A 16,893-nucleotide genomic window follows, 5' to 3' on the forward strand; every position below is an offset into this window, starting at 1 on the left:
TTCTCAGAGGCTTTTTCCAAGGGCTGGAATAGTTGCTACGAGAGGACAAGGTGCTGGGGAGTGGGTACGGCGGAGATATCAGGGGTAAGTTTTTCACTCAGAGGGTGGTGGGTGAGTGGAATCGGCTGCCATCGGTGGTGGTGGAGGCAAACTCGATAGGGTCTTTCTAGAAACTTCTGGATGAGTACATGGAACTTAATAGAATTGAGGGGTATAGGTAAGCCTAGTAGGGATGGATATCATTGGTGCAACTTGTGGGCCGAAGGGCCTGTTTGTGCTGTAGTTTTTCTATGTTCTAAACATGGCAGACAGATTGACTTAATCAGTGGAGAACCAAAACCTTGGCTTCCCAATAGCAGGTTGAGTTTAACAGATGAACAGATCGGAGATGTTACAGTGGTGGATCGGGACTTGAGCCATCTGGTGGCAGGGACATCTTCTTTCATAGTATTCATCCTCACAGGATTAGCATCCTTGAATAGTTATTAAATTACAATGTTTCCAAATTAAGTTTGACCTTCAAGATTAAATCAGCAACAAATGGGTAACACGTGCCACTGATTTTCCGACGACTTGAAGGTGGCATGCATCAGGCAAGGTGGTCCATCTGGATCAGAGGTAGGCAGCTGGCTTTGTGAACTCTGATGCAAAGGGTCAGGGTGACAGAGAATTGTTTGCACATTTGGACTGTTTATTGTGGCAAGGATGAATTGGAGTGTGGTTCTCGCAGGTGGAATCAGGGCATGAAAGTGTACAATGGTGAGGTTTGCAAGGTAAGAAATCTCGCAACACCAGATTAAAGTCCAACCAATTTATTTGATAGTAATCCCACAAGCTTTCAGAAACGGTGTTCCTTTGTCAGGTGGGTTTTCTCCGGGTGCTCCGGTTTCCTCCCACACCCCAAAGATGTGCTGTTAGGCTGATTAGTGTAACAAATGGTCCCTAAATTAGTCTTCCCTCAATGTGGAATGCCATAAGCATAGACAAGGGTCACGGGTGGAGAGAGGACTCATAATGTTAAAATGGCGGCGTGGGCTCGTTGGGCCAAAGGGCCTGTTTTTCATGCTGTGTTGTTCTTTGTAAGTCTTTGTGTCTGGAACCTTCCACTCACCTGACGAAGGAACACCGTTTCCAAAAGCTTGTGCGTTTACTACCAAATAAACTGGTTGGACTTTAACCTGGTGTTGTGAGACTTCTTACTGTGTTTACCCCAGTCTAATGCCGGCATCTCCACATCATGAGGCTTTCAAGGGCAGAGGTTGGGATTGGTGCGTGAAAGTGAACAGCAGGAAGGCACTGGTGTGTTGGGAGGAAAGCTGTGAGGGCAAACAGATTCCATGGAGCAATTGTATGGTTCATAAGGAAGGTTTTGTCCAGTCAGATGTTCGATCTGGGGGTATAAGTGGTGCCATAGAGGGAAAGTCAACAGTCAGAGACTGGAGTTGAAGCTGATGGAAGGGCAAGCTCAGCTTGAAGGAAATCAGATTAATGATGTCTGGGGGTGAGGTAAGGGCTCCAGAGGACTGATCGAGGATGATGGAGGGAAGATCCAGGATCACAGCTTGTTGGTGAGGAGTTACGGTCAAGGGTGTGAAGTGGAAGTTTGAGTGTCACTGTCATGAGGTCAAAGGTGGTGGTAGCAGGTGTGAGGGTGATGGAGGGGAAATGCAGTGTCATGTTGGGAAAGTCAAGGGCAAAATCTTGAGGATTACAGAGGTTGGAAGGTGATGGTCTGATAACTGAATGGTTACTCTGAGCTTGTCTGACAACATCGTTGCCAACACAGGTACAACTGGCAAAAGTCCAAGTTCAAATTGGAGGGGAGGGGAATGCTATGATGCGGTGGGAGGGGTATTGGGCGTGGTACACGAGAGGTTCAGTAATTTCCATTGGTCAGCTGCAACTGCCCCTAGGATGAAAGCCATGTAGACAGAGTGCTCGTATCTTTACCGGCCCTCCCCCCACAGCTCATTTTGTGGATTTGTCATATGCCCACATCCCTTTTCTTCAGGAGGAAGACAAAAGGAAGATTGTGGCCAAACAATAACAGAAGCCACAAGGCCATCGACAAGCAGTATCAGAGGGTGAGACTAATCAGAGGCAAGGTAACCAGGCCAGGCTTAGTCACCAATGAGCATTGGCACATGCTCCGAATGTGTACCAATTACTTCCAACTCTCCGAGAGGCAATTTCAGAAATGGCTGAGGCCACCTCAGGAAGCTGTCATTGATCTGTGTCTTTCTCTTTAACAAGATCTGCATCCACATGGATTTGAGGGAATACCGTCTGTCAATTCTCTTCAAGGTAACTGAAGCACTGAATCAGTTCTTCTTGTGGTGTGTTATATCCCTTGCTGCCACACATAGATGTATTGATGTTCATTGATTTTCACAATTTTTCTCCATCTGGGGTCCGTAGATTCCTTGTCTGCGTTGCTCTTGGGGCTGGGTTTGAGGACCCCTTGGCTGCTTCCCTGACGTGCCTCTGAAAGCAAGAAAAGATCATTAGTAAATGGCAGGCTCTTGTGAAACAGAACAGTCCCAGCTTGGCTGTTCGATGGACGTTACAGTCCAGGATCCTTACTTGGCAAAGTGTCACTGATTTCACCATCAGCACAAGTCCACATTCTCACCGGCCAACTGAATCGCTTTACCTTCAAAGTCTGTGAGGACCTTGAGCTCAGCTATTCCTCCATCAGTCAGGGGTCTCTTCCTTTTGTTGTATGAGAGCTTGTCTTGATTGAAGACAGATGGAGAAAGTGTAAGCACAATGCCTGCCAGGCCAGATGATAAGGATTCCTGGCATGTGTGGAAACTGAGTGGGGCCGTGGATGCGATGAAGACATGACCCACAGGGCGACTGAAGGGGTGTGTGCAAGAGTGAGTGCTGGTGCATCTTGAGCTGGCATTGAGTAAGATCCCTGTGGATGTGTGATGGTTCTGTGATTGTGTGAGTTGAGAGTGATAAGAAGAATGACTTACTCTGGTGGACACAGTAAGAAGTCTGACAACACCAGGTTTAAGTCCAACTGATTTATTTGATTGACCAGATTTAAGTCCAACCGATTTAAGGTTGGACTTAAACCTGGTGTTGTCAGACTTCTTACTGTGTTTACCCCAGTCCAACGCCGGCATCTCCACATCATTACTCTGGTGGAACAGAGGAGATCATTCATCCTCTTTTGACACTGAGTGGCTCTGCCTTTGGAGAGTGTTGACACTGACCAAGACTGTCATTGCCTCCCATGCTGGGTTTGTCACCTTGCTTGGTAGTCTTTGCCCACAGAAGGTGTCGAGGACATCACAGCTGACTTTCACCGTATCAAATATGTGACTGAGGGAGACATTGCTAAATTTAGTGGCAACATGTTTCTTGGCTTTGACAGCCATCAGTTTCCAGCAGCTTCCTACTTCTTCAGGAGGGCTAGCTCTTTGCAGGGGTCACCTTTAAATAGGGCGCCTGGGTTATTGAAGCTCTGAGCTCGCTGTGGGGCAGGTGAATCAGAGACTGCCTGCCAGTGATACGAGAAGCCCTGGCTCTGCATTTTTACACTGTCGCACAATACAGCAAAAAAAAACACCATAAATCAGATTAATGCCAACAGTAGGGGAATCGATCCTGTTCTGGCTGAGGGGGTTGTGCCTCCTTTCTTCACCCACAGTAAAAAAAATCACAACACTTAGCCAAGGTTCAGCAAATAATTGTCAAGGAACTATCTTCAGGCAGAGACTGAAGAAGAAGCAGAGAAACCACTTCCCCTCATGGGAGAAGTTCCCAAAATAACAAATTAAAGCTTGGTTGTCTGGGGGCAATGTCAGAAAATGCCTCCAGCACAAAGATGGTAGAAATCTAGAACTCACTCTTCCATAAAGCTGTTGAGACTAGATCAATTGTAAATATCAAAACTGACATTGATAGACCTTTGTCAAGTAAGGATATTAAAAGTTACAAAACCAAGATTGGTGGGCAGAGCCAAAATACTAATCAGCCATTGTTTAACTGAATGGCAGGACAGACGTGTGGGTCTGAATGGTCTACTCCTGTCCCAATGTCCCCCCTCTAAACCATTTGATGCCGTGGAGCATTGAAGGTTTAGTGAGGTTCACAGCTCCAAAAAGTATGACTTCGATTTTGCCAGCCCCTCCGAATTTTGAACTGTCTGTCAAGTAGTACTACCATTACAGTGGTCACAATCACAGCTGCTGATTCATGAAGTATTATTTATGGCAACTGAGCTCATGCACTTTTATCTGTTAATCCAAATGTTAATACATGTGAACCACGTGTAAGGTAGGCTGTATAGTTTTTGAAAGGAATTGAGAATAAGCACTGATGCCGATGAAAAGATAAAAAGAAAGGGCACATGTGAGATGCGCAGACATCATTTATAATCTGGACTGGCAGCAGTCCAGCATGTTTTCATTATCAAGCCATGGCGCTTGTTCTGTGATCGAATCTTCATTTGCTTAGTCTACATGTGTAGCAGTACATGAAACCAGTATCTGTCTTCTTGAACATTGTTGACTACCAACCATTTGTCCCAATTAATAAAGATTTCAACCAACTTCTGAAATATATTTTTCTGCACACATTCCATAAAATAGTTGGACCCCTCCATAGAAATGCTGCATAATTCCCTTTGCGGAAGCCTCTATTTGAACAGATTAGTGAGGCTTTTGATACAAAAGAACATTTATGTTGTCAACTCAATTGATTTGCTGCATATAGTTACAAAAATAAAATACACCCAAGTGCAGATTTATGGAATAATTGAAATATAAAGGCGTACATTTCCTTGCTCTAGGATGAAGAGGTTTCTCCATTATGTGGAGATGTCTCGTACCTAGGGTGTGGTGTTAGAAATACTAAAATCAGTGCATAGTTTTGCTCTCAATAATGCATTTTGAGCCTTCCTGCATTGTTTTTGAAAGTTGTACATCTAAACAAAGTCACATATTCACAGAGGATTTTGATTACCTCAATCCATTATAGACACAGCCAGTGATCTCACTGGTAACCATCTGTCATCTATTTCATTTGCATCATCAACACCTGCCCTGTTTATATACTGCCTTCTTTTTCACAGAATTTACATCAATTTAATAAAATACAAAAATGTTATTGTTAAAATGAATCAATTTATTGTCCCCTGAATGTCTCAATAGAATTTGCATTGCTTATAATTAAATATGGCCCATAATGATCTGTTCATGGCAAAATGACTTAATTCGTGTGTCAGTAATTAGTTATTATATATTACACTGCTGCTCAAGCCATGTATTGCTGATGTAGATAAAATAGCTTTGGGAGTCCCTGGTCATTAATCAGTGTTTTATTACAGTCCTCAAATTAACCCCTGCAATACCAAACTGTCTTGCAATTAACAGTTATATCTTCTTGTTTTCCAGTCCACTTTCAATTTCTTTTGTAGACAATTGATTTTGTTGAGTTTTCTTCACTGAAGATGTTGGTAAAGCCAGCAATTACTTTTTTACCCATCATATTTACTTCCTTTCCTTCATTTTGGCATCATTTTGTCTTCCTAGCGTCTTCTTAACAATACACCATTTCCTAATAAAGAGGTCAGCTAGGTGGTCTGTCCTAAGGTACCGCCGCCCCCCCCACCCCCCACCCCCCACCCCACCCCAGTAAGGCTTCTTTCAATTAACCCCTCTTCCCAATGAAGCAGAATCCTCTTTTTCATGACACCTTCCTAGACCCTTAGAGCAACTATTATAAGCATAATCATGCATATTTGCAACTGGAGGCCATTGATACAGATTTAGAATGTGGAATGCATTGCTTGAGGGTGTGTGGTGGAGGCAGATACAATTGAGGTCTTCAGAAGAAATGTGGATAACTATCTGAAGAGAAAACCATTTGCTGTGCAATGGGTAAAAGGCTGGGAGAGTGGGACGAGGTGAGCTTGCAGAGAGTTGGCAAGATTATGATGGGCTGAATGGCCTTCCATGCTGTAACTACTCTATGCCTTGCTACCATCTTTACAAAATTTGAGTAACAAAGTACCTCACTGCGCAGCCCCAAGGAGGACACCTCCAGAAATGTTTTCATCAAGTCTTCTCTGTTATGAAATGTTTTATGTGGCAAAGTATTTAATCTCAAACGTGACATAAGCTTGTCACCCATTGTCCTCAATTATTGCTGGAACACATTGAAAAATCTTCCATAATCTTGTCAGACCCCACTTGGAGTGCTGTGCGCAGTTCTGGTCGCCTCACTACAGGAAGGATGTGGAAGCTATTGAGAGGGTGCAGAGGAGATTTACAAGGATGTTGCCTGGATTGGGAGGCGTGCCTTATGAAGATAGGTTGAGGGAGCTAGGGCTCTTCTCCCTGGAGAGATGAAGATTGAGAGGTGACCTGATAGAGGTTTATAAAATGTTGAGAGGAATAGGTAGGATGGATTCTCAGAGGCTATTTCCCAGGGCCGAAATGGTCGCTACGAGAGGACACAGGTTTAAAGTGCTGGGGAGCAGGTACAGAGGAGATGTCGGGGTAAATTTTTCACTCAGAGGGTGGTGAGTGAGTGGAATCAGCTGCTGTCGGTGGTGGTAGAGGCAAACTTGCTGGGGTCTTTTAAGAAACTTCTGGATGAATACATGGGATTTAATGAGATTGAGAGTTGTAGATATGCCTGGTAGGTGTGGATATGATCGATGCAACTTGTGGGCCGAAGGGCCTGTTTGTGCTGTAGTTTTCTATGTTCTATAAACAGAATTGTAAAAGGTATGACTGCTCAACCATCAGCAAAAACAAAGACCAATGACAGATTCATGTTGAGTGACACCTAAATACCCACTGATTTGATTACCGTTACTTGTCCAGAGACATTTTAGTAACAGATTTCCTGTTTACTCAGAAAAGGAACTTGAAGACAAGTTTCACCAAATTAAAATTTTATTCTGAGTCATCCCTTAACAAATGTACTGCATACATTCACAGTCAACCAAAGGTGTTGAAGAAACTGTAGGAGGCATTTTAAAACAACTTACTAGAGATTTACGTTGAGACTTTTATGTTTGGAAAAACTAATAATGTTAGAATGTGTTAGTTAACATTGCTGAAATAAGATTTCAGAAAGACTTTTCCCATTATTCACATTTGGATGAATTTATTGCCTTCAAAAATATGAAGAGTGAAAGAATAACTTGGTGCTGTTCACCATCTCAAGACTGGGCCTTAGTTTAGCACCAAAGATTTGGGTGCATGAAAGATCAAAATTGATGCGGATTATTGATCAGAATTTTTCATCACTCCTTGTTCTTGATTTTGCATTCAGAACAAAACTCTGTACAAAACTCTGGTGCGGCCGCACTTGGAGTATTGCGTACATTTCTGGTCACCGCATTATAAGAAACATGTGGAAGCATTGGAAAGGGTGCAGAGGAGGTTTACCAGGATGTTGCCTGGTATAGTGGGAAGGTCTTATGAGGAAAGGCTGAGGGACTTGAGGTTATTTTCATTGGAGAGAAGAAGGTTACGAGGTGACCAGATTGAGGCATACAGGATGATCAGAGGATTGGATAGGGTGGACAGTGAGAGCTTTTTCCCTCGGATGGTGATGGCTAACATGAGGGATCATACTTTAAATTGAGGGGTGATAATTATAGGACGGATGACAGAGGTAGGTTCTTTACTCAGAGGGTAGTAAGGTCGTGGAATGCCCTGCCTGCAGCAGTTGTGGACTCGCCAACTGTAAGGGCATTCAAATGGTCATTGGATAGGCATATGGATAACATTGGAATAGTTTAGGTTAGAGGGTCATTAGATTGGTTCCACTGGTCGGTGCAACATCGAGAGCCGAAGGGCCTGTACTGCGCTGTAATGTTCTATGTTCTAACAATGGCAAGGCTATCAGCATAATTTATAAAAATAATTATAAAGTACATTGGATGCCTACTTTTGGCATTCTCAAATATGCTGCTAAACCTGGAGCTGTAATAGATGTTGTCCAATTTACTCTGCCCCTCCACAAGCTTCATTACATAGGTATCATTATGTTTGAGGTCTGATATTGAGACTGAGAAGTCTCACAACACCAGGTTAAAGTCCAAGGTTTATTTGATAGTAAACACCACTAGCTTTTGGGAGGCTCCTCCTTCATCAGGTGAGTGGGAGATCTGTTCACAAACAGGGCATATAAAGACAATTTACTGAATAATGATTGGAATGCAAATCTTTACAGCTAATCAAGTCTTAAAGGTACAGACAATGTGAGTGGAGAGAGCATTAAGCACAGATTAAAGGGATGTGTATTGTCTCCAGACAGGGCAGTTACCAAATAAACCTGTTGGACTTTAACCTGGTGTTGCGAGACTTCTTACTGTGGTTACCCCAGTCCAACGCTGGCATCTCCACATCATTGCGACTAAGAACAGACCACTAGGTCAATGGTAGTAAACTAACTGGAACAGTTTATTGACACATTAGTCAGCACAAGATTATGTAGTCAAGCTCCATAGTAAAAAGTCTCACAACACCAGGTTAAAGTCCAACAAGTTTATTTGATAGTAAACCCACAAGCTTTCGGAAGCACTGTTCCTTTGTCAGGTGAGTGGAAAGTTCTCATCAGAAACAGGGCGTATAAAGGCACACACAGTTTACAGAGTACTGATTAGAATGTGAGTCTTTACAGCTAATCTACTATTCAAGTCTTAAAGGTGTAGACAATGTGAGCAGAGATAGCACTAAGCATAGGTTAAAGAGATGTGTATTGTCTCCAGACAGGACAGTAAGTGAGATGTTGCAAGTTCAGGCAAGTCATGGGGGTTACAGATAGTGTGACATGAACCCCAGATCCCGGTTGAGGCCGTCCTCATGTGTGCGGGACTTGGCTATCAGTCTCTGCTCAGCGACTCTGTACTGTCGTGTGTCGTGAAGGCCGCCTTGGAGAACATTTATCCGAAGATCAGAGGCTGAATACCCGTGACCGCTGAAGTGTTCGCCAACAGGAAGGGAACAGTCTTGCCTGGTGATTGTCAAGCGGTGTCATACTGTCTGCATGGTCTCCCCGATGTACCAAGCTTCTGGACATCCTTTCCTGCAGCGTATTAGGTAGACAACGTTGGCCAAGTTGCCACAGTATATGCCGTGTACCTGGTGGGAGGTGTTCTCACGTGAGATGATGTCACCTATGTTGATGATCCAGCATGTCTTGCAGAGGTTGCTGTGGCAGGGTTGTGTGGTGTTGTGGTCACTGTTCTCCTGAAGGCTGGGTAGTTTGCTGCGAACAATGGTCTGTTTGAGGTTGTGCAGTTGTTTGAAGACAAGAAGTAGGGGTGTGGGGATGGCCCTGGCAAGATGTTCATCTTCATCAATGACATGTTGAAGACTCCGGAGAAGATGTTGTAGCTTCTCCGCTCTGGGGAAGTACTGGGCAACGAAGGGTACTCTGTCCACTGTGTCCCGTGTTTGTCTTCTGAGGTGGTCAGTGCGGTTTTTCGCTGTGGCACGTCGGAACTTGCGATCAATGAGTCGAGTGCCATATCCTGTCCTTATGAGGGCATCTTTCAGCGTCTGGAGGTGTCTGTTGCGATCCTCCTCATCTGAGCAGATCCTGTGTATACGGAGGGCTTCTCTGTACGGGATGGCTTCTTTAACATGTTTAGGGTGGAAGCTGGAGAATTGGAGCATCATGAGGTTACCTGTGGGCTTGTGGTACTGTGAGGTGCTGAGGTGACTGTCCTTGATGGAGATGCATGTGTCCGAGAATACAACCGATTCCAGAGAGTAGTCCATGGTGAATCTGAAAGTGGGATGGAACTTGTTGATGTCATCATATAGTTGTTTCAGTGATAGTTCACCATGAGTCCAAAGGAAGAAAATGTCATCCATGTATCTAGTGTATATCATCGGTTGAAGGTCCTGTGAAGTGAAGAAGTCTTGTTCGAACCTGTGCATGAAGATGTTGGCATATTGAGGTGTGAATTTGCACAGGCTCGAACAATATTTCTTCACCGCACAGGACCTTCAACCAATGCTATACTCAAGATACATCGATGACATTTTCAAATAAACTTGTTGGACTTTAACCTGGTGTTGTGAGACTTCTTACTGTGTTTACCCCAGTCCAACACCGGCATCCCCACATCTAGTCAAACTCCAGCCAGGGTGGAGCTTGAGTCCTGGGTCACCTGACCCATTCTCTTAAAGGGGCATGCCTCAATATACAAAACAGCATCTTGCTAAGAACTACAATTTTAAATATATGAAGGCTAAGAAGTTTCTGTATTTACCAAATCAATACCTCTCTGGCACTGAAAATATACCTTTACAATTGTGAATTGTCACTCATTTTGATTTTAAATATTGTTGGAGATGGAAAAAAACTTTTTTTTCCGTTTTTTTATTCTTCTCCTGATCCTACCTTTATTTCACCGTACTCTACTTCAGTGTCTGTGCATGATTTTACATTGAATTAGATATTCAAATATATGCTCGCTTGTTTAGATTTTGTGAGATAATTATAACCGCCACCCACTCTCCCTCCCAAAATAAATAGGTAGTTAGCCTAAGGTGAAAACAATTTCCTGGAAAGAACCTCAAGCCTGTTGTCAATCCACTCGCTTAATGGGGCAGGAGGCAGACAGCCAACACAGGAAATGCGTTGCCTATTTAAATATTATAATGAGACTGGCAGCCTAATGTTTGACCTATCACCGTTGTGATTCTGGTTGGTCACAGGAAACAGACATGACATCTTTGCAACTGGGTGTGACTGAATGGATTCAAATCTTATCCGTCAGCTTGAGAAAAGTTAAATGATTTTACAACACTGCTTTCGGACCAGAAGGAGCAGGCGTTCTTCTTTTCATCCTCCCACCTCAAGCTTATCCTGTTCCCTCTCATAGACACTGCCCAACCAAAGAACTCCCAGGATTACATTTGATCAAGATCAGTTCTGGATCCGACCTCACTAGTCTCAATGATTGGAATCCCCAATCCCTGGACTCAGCTTTAACACCTTCTCACCTTCCCCCAATTCCACCTTATGGGATCAGGGCTTGGGGCCCCCAACCTAATGCATCCACTAATGCAGCAGTGGGTCACTTGCCTATTGCCTTTGTGATGCAACACACTGGAGGTCTCCTGGCCTCACAGGGAGTCAAACATGTCAATCGCATTGAAATTTGAGAGGGGGCATCCTGTAAAAATATAAATCACTTGGTACATCCACAGCACTTTCCCCTAAGCTGTTTACCCATTGATACTGTGTGAGCTTATAACAGTGATCCTATAACATTGCCCATCACCCTCTGTCCCATGCAGTTAAATGTCCACATCCCCTAACTTCCCAAGGAGCACCTACCACTTGACAATAGACATGCCCTTCATCCTCCCTCACCCCAGAATCTGCTTTTTCTTCCATGTCTCCTCCAGCAACTCTCAGCATCTCTTTGTTTGCCGTCGTAGGAACCTTATCCTCCCACTGCTACTTTTACCCCTCACCATTCCTTCCTATCAACCATTCCCTCAGTATGTTCTCCAGGACTCAACAGTTGGCAACACCAACCCCTCCTTCTGGACCCCATGCCTGTTCAAACCTATATACTTGCACCTCCACCCTTCCCACCCTCCTCTTCCATACCACCTCAACCATTCCATGACTCCTGCAGCATTTCTCGCTTTCCCCTAGCACCTCCAACTGCCCCCATCCCACTATGGGCTTCCACACCCAATTCTACCTCTTTAACCCTTTCCTCCCAGCACAGAACATCACTGCCCAGCAGTACCTCATGCAGCTGTCCACCTGCAGCGAGAGGATGCATGTCCTGGAAGCTCTTGCAGTGCTATGGTCTCAACTGTTGATGATCCACTCACCATCTACTGCTGCGTATGGTGTTCCAGGGACTGAGGCTGCTGGAGGCCTCCATTTTCTGATCTCCACATGCTGCCCTAAGCCTTATTCCAAGTGAATCCCGACAAATCCATGCTATGTTAGTCCAGAGGTGTTCCAATCTGGTGTGATATCCTGTTGGAAACATGGATGATTGGACACTGGGGCCCAATTCTAGTTAGACATTCATCTGCATTACATTAACATAGAACATAGAACATTACAGCGCAGAACAGGCCCTTTGGCCCACGATGTTGCGCCGACCAATTAAGAAAAAAGCAATGACCCTCTAACCTAAACCAATCCCTTTCCATCCATAAACCTATCCACGGACCTCTTAAACGCCCCCAAACTAGGCACATTTACAACTGCAGCAGGCAGGGCATTCCATTCCCCCACCACCCTCTGGGTAAAGAACCCACCTCTGACATCTGTCCTATAACTACCTTAATTTAAAGCTATGTCCCCTCGTGCTAGCTTTCTCCATCCGAGGAAAAAGGCTATCACTGTCCACCCTATCCAAACCTCTAATCATCTTGTATGTTTCAATAAGGTCTCCTCTTAGCCGCTTTCCTTCCAACGAAAACAACCCCAAATCCCTCAGTCTCTCCTCATAGGACCTTCCCTCCATACCAGGCAACATCCTGATAAACCTCCTCTGCACCCTCTCCAAAGCCTCCACATCCTTCCTATAATGTGGGGACCAGAATGTACACAATACTCCAAGTGCGGCCGCACCAGAGTTTTATACAGTTGCAACATGACATTGCGGCTCCTAAATTCAATCCCCCTACCAATAAACGCCAAGACACCATATGCCTTCCTAACAACCTTATCGACTTGATTCCCAACTTTCAGGGATCTATGTACACATACACCTAGATCCCTCCGTTCATCCACACTATTCAGAGACCTACCGTTAGCCCTATACTCTACACATCTGTTATTCCTGCCAAAGTGAATTACCTCACACTTTTCCGCATTGAACAGGATACAAAATGGCTTCACGCTGGCTTCAGTTGGAATGGAGACCTGCCATGATGGGTGGGAGCACATCTTTTCACTGTCATTTTACACCGCTAGGTAATTGATTTTTCAGCTCCTGCCGCAGTCCCGCTGCCTTCCCATCACTAAACTTGCTGTTATCGGATCTGGCAGCATCTGTAAGGAGAGAAAAGAGCTGATGTTTCAAGTTGAGACGATGGTCAGTAGGACTTGAAACGTCAGCTCTTTTTGCTCCTCAGAGGCGCTGCCAGACCTGCTAAGATTTTCTAGCATTTTCTCTTTTGGTTTCAGATTCCAGCCTCTGCAGTAATTGGCTTTTGTTATTGGGATTGGAAATCTCAACCATGCTATTGGTTGCGTTGCTCAGCCACACTTTATATTCCCTGGAGAAGGCACCATACTGAAAATGATTTCCAAGAACCGAGGATGAGAAATCTATGAGAAATCTGCTTCTGGCAGTGGTACAAAAACAATCGTGACTGAATATCAGATGATGAAGTTGATCCGACACTGCCTGATCTGCACCGAGATGACATCCTACCCCATGAAATGCCCACACAATGTTTGCGGCCAGCAGTGAGTGTAATGCATGGTGAGCGTTATTCCTTCACTATTGAACACAAATTGTGGGGCCATTCAATGTAACAGGTCCTTTTGAAAGGAATGAAGTGGTTGCATAGGAACAGGACTACAAAGAATCAGAAAAGACAATTGCTGTCAGCTGGCTTATGCAAGGATGAATTAATATCTATCCTGTAACAGGGAAATTCATGTCCTTTATATTAGGAGTTGTGATGCCTTTCAGTGTTTGATCCCTTTAAAAGTTTGCCACTCTTGAGCACTGGTCAATACCAACCTTGTTGAATAACATATCAAAATAATATTACGTGACTGGACTATCATTAGCTATTTTTGTCTCATTTAGATTGATCTAACAATTCATCAGTTTCTGTATACCTGGGTGAGATATTCTGACTTATCAGTCTTAGTTACAGACTTAATGGCACACATACAACACAACAGATGGGCAGGGACATTGGAATTGTGAGGTTTGAGGCCTCACTTTATCTTTGTAAGCACGACATTCAACTATACATATATCCTTCAGTTTCATTCTCTCAACAGTTGTCATAGAAATGGAAACATAATTAAAATCGCAATGCTTTGGTTCTATATGAATAAAATGTACTTCTTATCCGAAGCTACATTTGTGCATGGCACTGTTATTCAACGGAAGTATGCCCCACCCTCCCGCACCCTACAATGATGATTGCACATGCTGCATGGATTTCATTATTTTGGGAGGTTTTCACCAACAATGATAGCAAAACTTTTGGTCTCGTGAGCAGCTGGGGGTAAGGATGGGTCAAGGTGTACAGTGAGTTGAGCAAACACAGACGGTCAGGACGCTTGGTTGCCAACAACAAGAGTGGAGATTGGCTGAGTTGCTAACCTAGTATTTAGTGAATAGGGGCTGATCTGGACTAATGTGAACCGGGAATCTGTGAGCTTTAGCCAGTCTGACCCAAATTAAGCTCAAACTAACAGAGACAATAAGCAATAACCAACCAAGGCAAGGATTGAATTCCCAACTTGATACAAAGATCGTAGTAAAAATATCAGAGAAAGAAACAAATTGCATTTATGTAGAGCCTTGCATGACCTCAGAACATTGCCAATGAACTATCTTTAAACAAGGGGGTCGTAATTTAAATTTACCTGGAAGAGTTGGTGGGTGTTGGTGTGTGCAGAGGAGTCAAAAATGGAAAATACCCAGCTTGTCGGAAACCCACTGACCACCGAATTTAAGCTGTGTGTATTGTGACATTTTTGGGCTGTTTTCTGGGATAGGCAGATGCAAAGTGGCAATTGCTTGAAGATTTAACCCTGGATTCGGACTTGAATTTCCAGTGCACTAGTTTGCCAAGCTGTTTGAAATTTACTACAAGGTGTGAACACAGCTGGGATTGACAGAACTGGGAAAATGACCAGCTGGAAAAGTTAAAGACAGTTGTTTCTTTGCCTAAATGAAAGGCTTTCTCTTAGGATCTGTGAGAATATGCGTTAACTACTTTGGAGATAACCTCCAAGACTTTGTGTTGGGATAAAATAATTTTTAGGTTCACAAATTGTAGCTAGTGGAGTGCTGCAAGACTCAGTGTTGGCACCTCAACTGTTTACAATGCATTGAAATAACTTGGAGGAAGGGATTGAATCTTGCAGTCAAATTTGCTGATGATACAAAGAAAAGTAGGAACACGAGTTTTGATAAAGTAAAATGAGTCAGGCAAAAAACTGGCAGATGGAGTATAATTTGGAAAAATATGAAGTTGTTCATATTTTTGGGAAGAACAGGAAAGTAGACTGTTATTTAAATGGAGTGGGACAGCAGAACGCCACAGTGCAGAATAATCTGGGTGTCCATGTAGCACAAAAAGGTTAATATGCCGGTGCAGCAAGTAATAAGAAGGCAAATGGAATGCTGGCTTTTATTGCAAATGGGATAGAGCATGATGTGGAGGTGTTGGCATTGGACAGGGGTGGGCACAGTAAGGAGTCTCACAACACCAGGTTAAAGTCATTTGTAAAGTTATTTGCTAGCAGGAGCTTTCAGAGTGCTCCTCCTTCATCAGGTGAGAGGGATAGAGTATAAAAGTGGGCAAGTCTTGTTACAACTATACAGGGCATTTGTCAGGCCACACCGTAAGCACTTGTGGTAGTGTGGCCCCTTTAAGAGGGTGATCCCTGAGGGCCACATGATCGAGCCGGACCCTATGGACAGGCAGCGTGGGAAGCCGCGACAATCAGTTGCAAAAATATGCATCCTGGGATAACTTGAAACCACAATGAATGATCTTCAAAGTTATTACACTGATGATGAAGAATATCTTTCGTTGGTCGTCGGAAGATTGCAGTGAGCAGTTATAGGGTCGAAATTATGAAGAAGCAAGGTACATGTGCCGCATAAAATACATTGGAAAGATTGAGCCATATGACCCAGATGTGCAAAACTGGAGGCAACAAATTAAAAGGCTACGTTATTCCTTTGTAGCTAATGAGATCATAGCAGAGGAAAAATTAAAGTTCATACTTCTGGCTGGGACTAAAATCTCTTTAGAAAAAGCTGTAGAGGCAGCCCAGGTGACTGAATGCATTGAGCAAAGCATAAGTGAAGCACGAGGTGTGACCAATGAGGTGAACCATTTGTGGCAGGGAACTGTTGTGAGGAACAGCCTGAGTGAGGGCACAGCAGAGGCTGAGAAGGGGAAAACAGCATGAGGGGTGGAGGCTCGTTTCCGATGTGGGGGACAGCACTCCCAAGAAACTTGCTGGTACAGAAATGGCGTATGTTTCCATTGTAAAAGGTAGGGTCACACACAAGCATAGTGCAGAATGAAACAGGCAGGCTAGAACATTGGGCAGCATGGTAGCACAATAGTTAGCACTGCTGCTTCACAGCTCCAGGTTCCTGGGTTCGATTCCTGGCCTGGGTCACTGCCTGTGTGGAGTTTGCACGTTCTCCTTGTGTCTGCATGGGTTTCCTCCGGGTGCTCCGGTTTACTCCCACAGTCCAAAGATGTGCGGGTTAGGTTGATTGGCCATGCTAAGAAATTGCCTCCTAGTGTCCAGGGTAGCAGAGGTTAGGGGGATTAGTGGATATAATATGTAGGGATATGGGGGTAGGGCCTGGGTGGGATTGTATTCGGTGCAGTCTCGATGGGCCGAAGGGCCTCTTTCTGCATTGTAGGATTCTATGGTTCTTTAACATGCAAAAAAAAAACTGGATGAAGAGTCCAATGAAGAACGTGAGCCATAGGCCCTAAACCAAGTCCAACTCAATAAGGTGCCCCCTACAATCTTCTTTGGCCACCGATAATATCCCACACGGGATGATAGTAAACAAAATAACAACACAGGAGATTGGGAAAAATATGCTGGCATAGATTGAGAATTGGCTAATGGACAGAAACCAGAATGTAGGAATAAACTGATCATTCTCAGATTGGCAGACTGTGACTAGTGAAGTAGCGC

Source organism: Carcharhinus amblyrhynchos, chromosome 8 (genome assembly GCF_965287045.1).
Source record: "Carcharhinus amblyrhynchos chromosome 8, sCarAmb.v2.hapA, whole genome shotgun sequence".
Taxonomy (NCBI): Eukaryota; Metazoa; Chordata; class Chondrichthyes; order Carcharhiniformes; family Carcharhinidae; genus Carcharhinus; species Carcharhinus amblyrhynchos.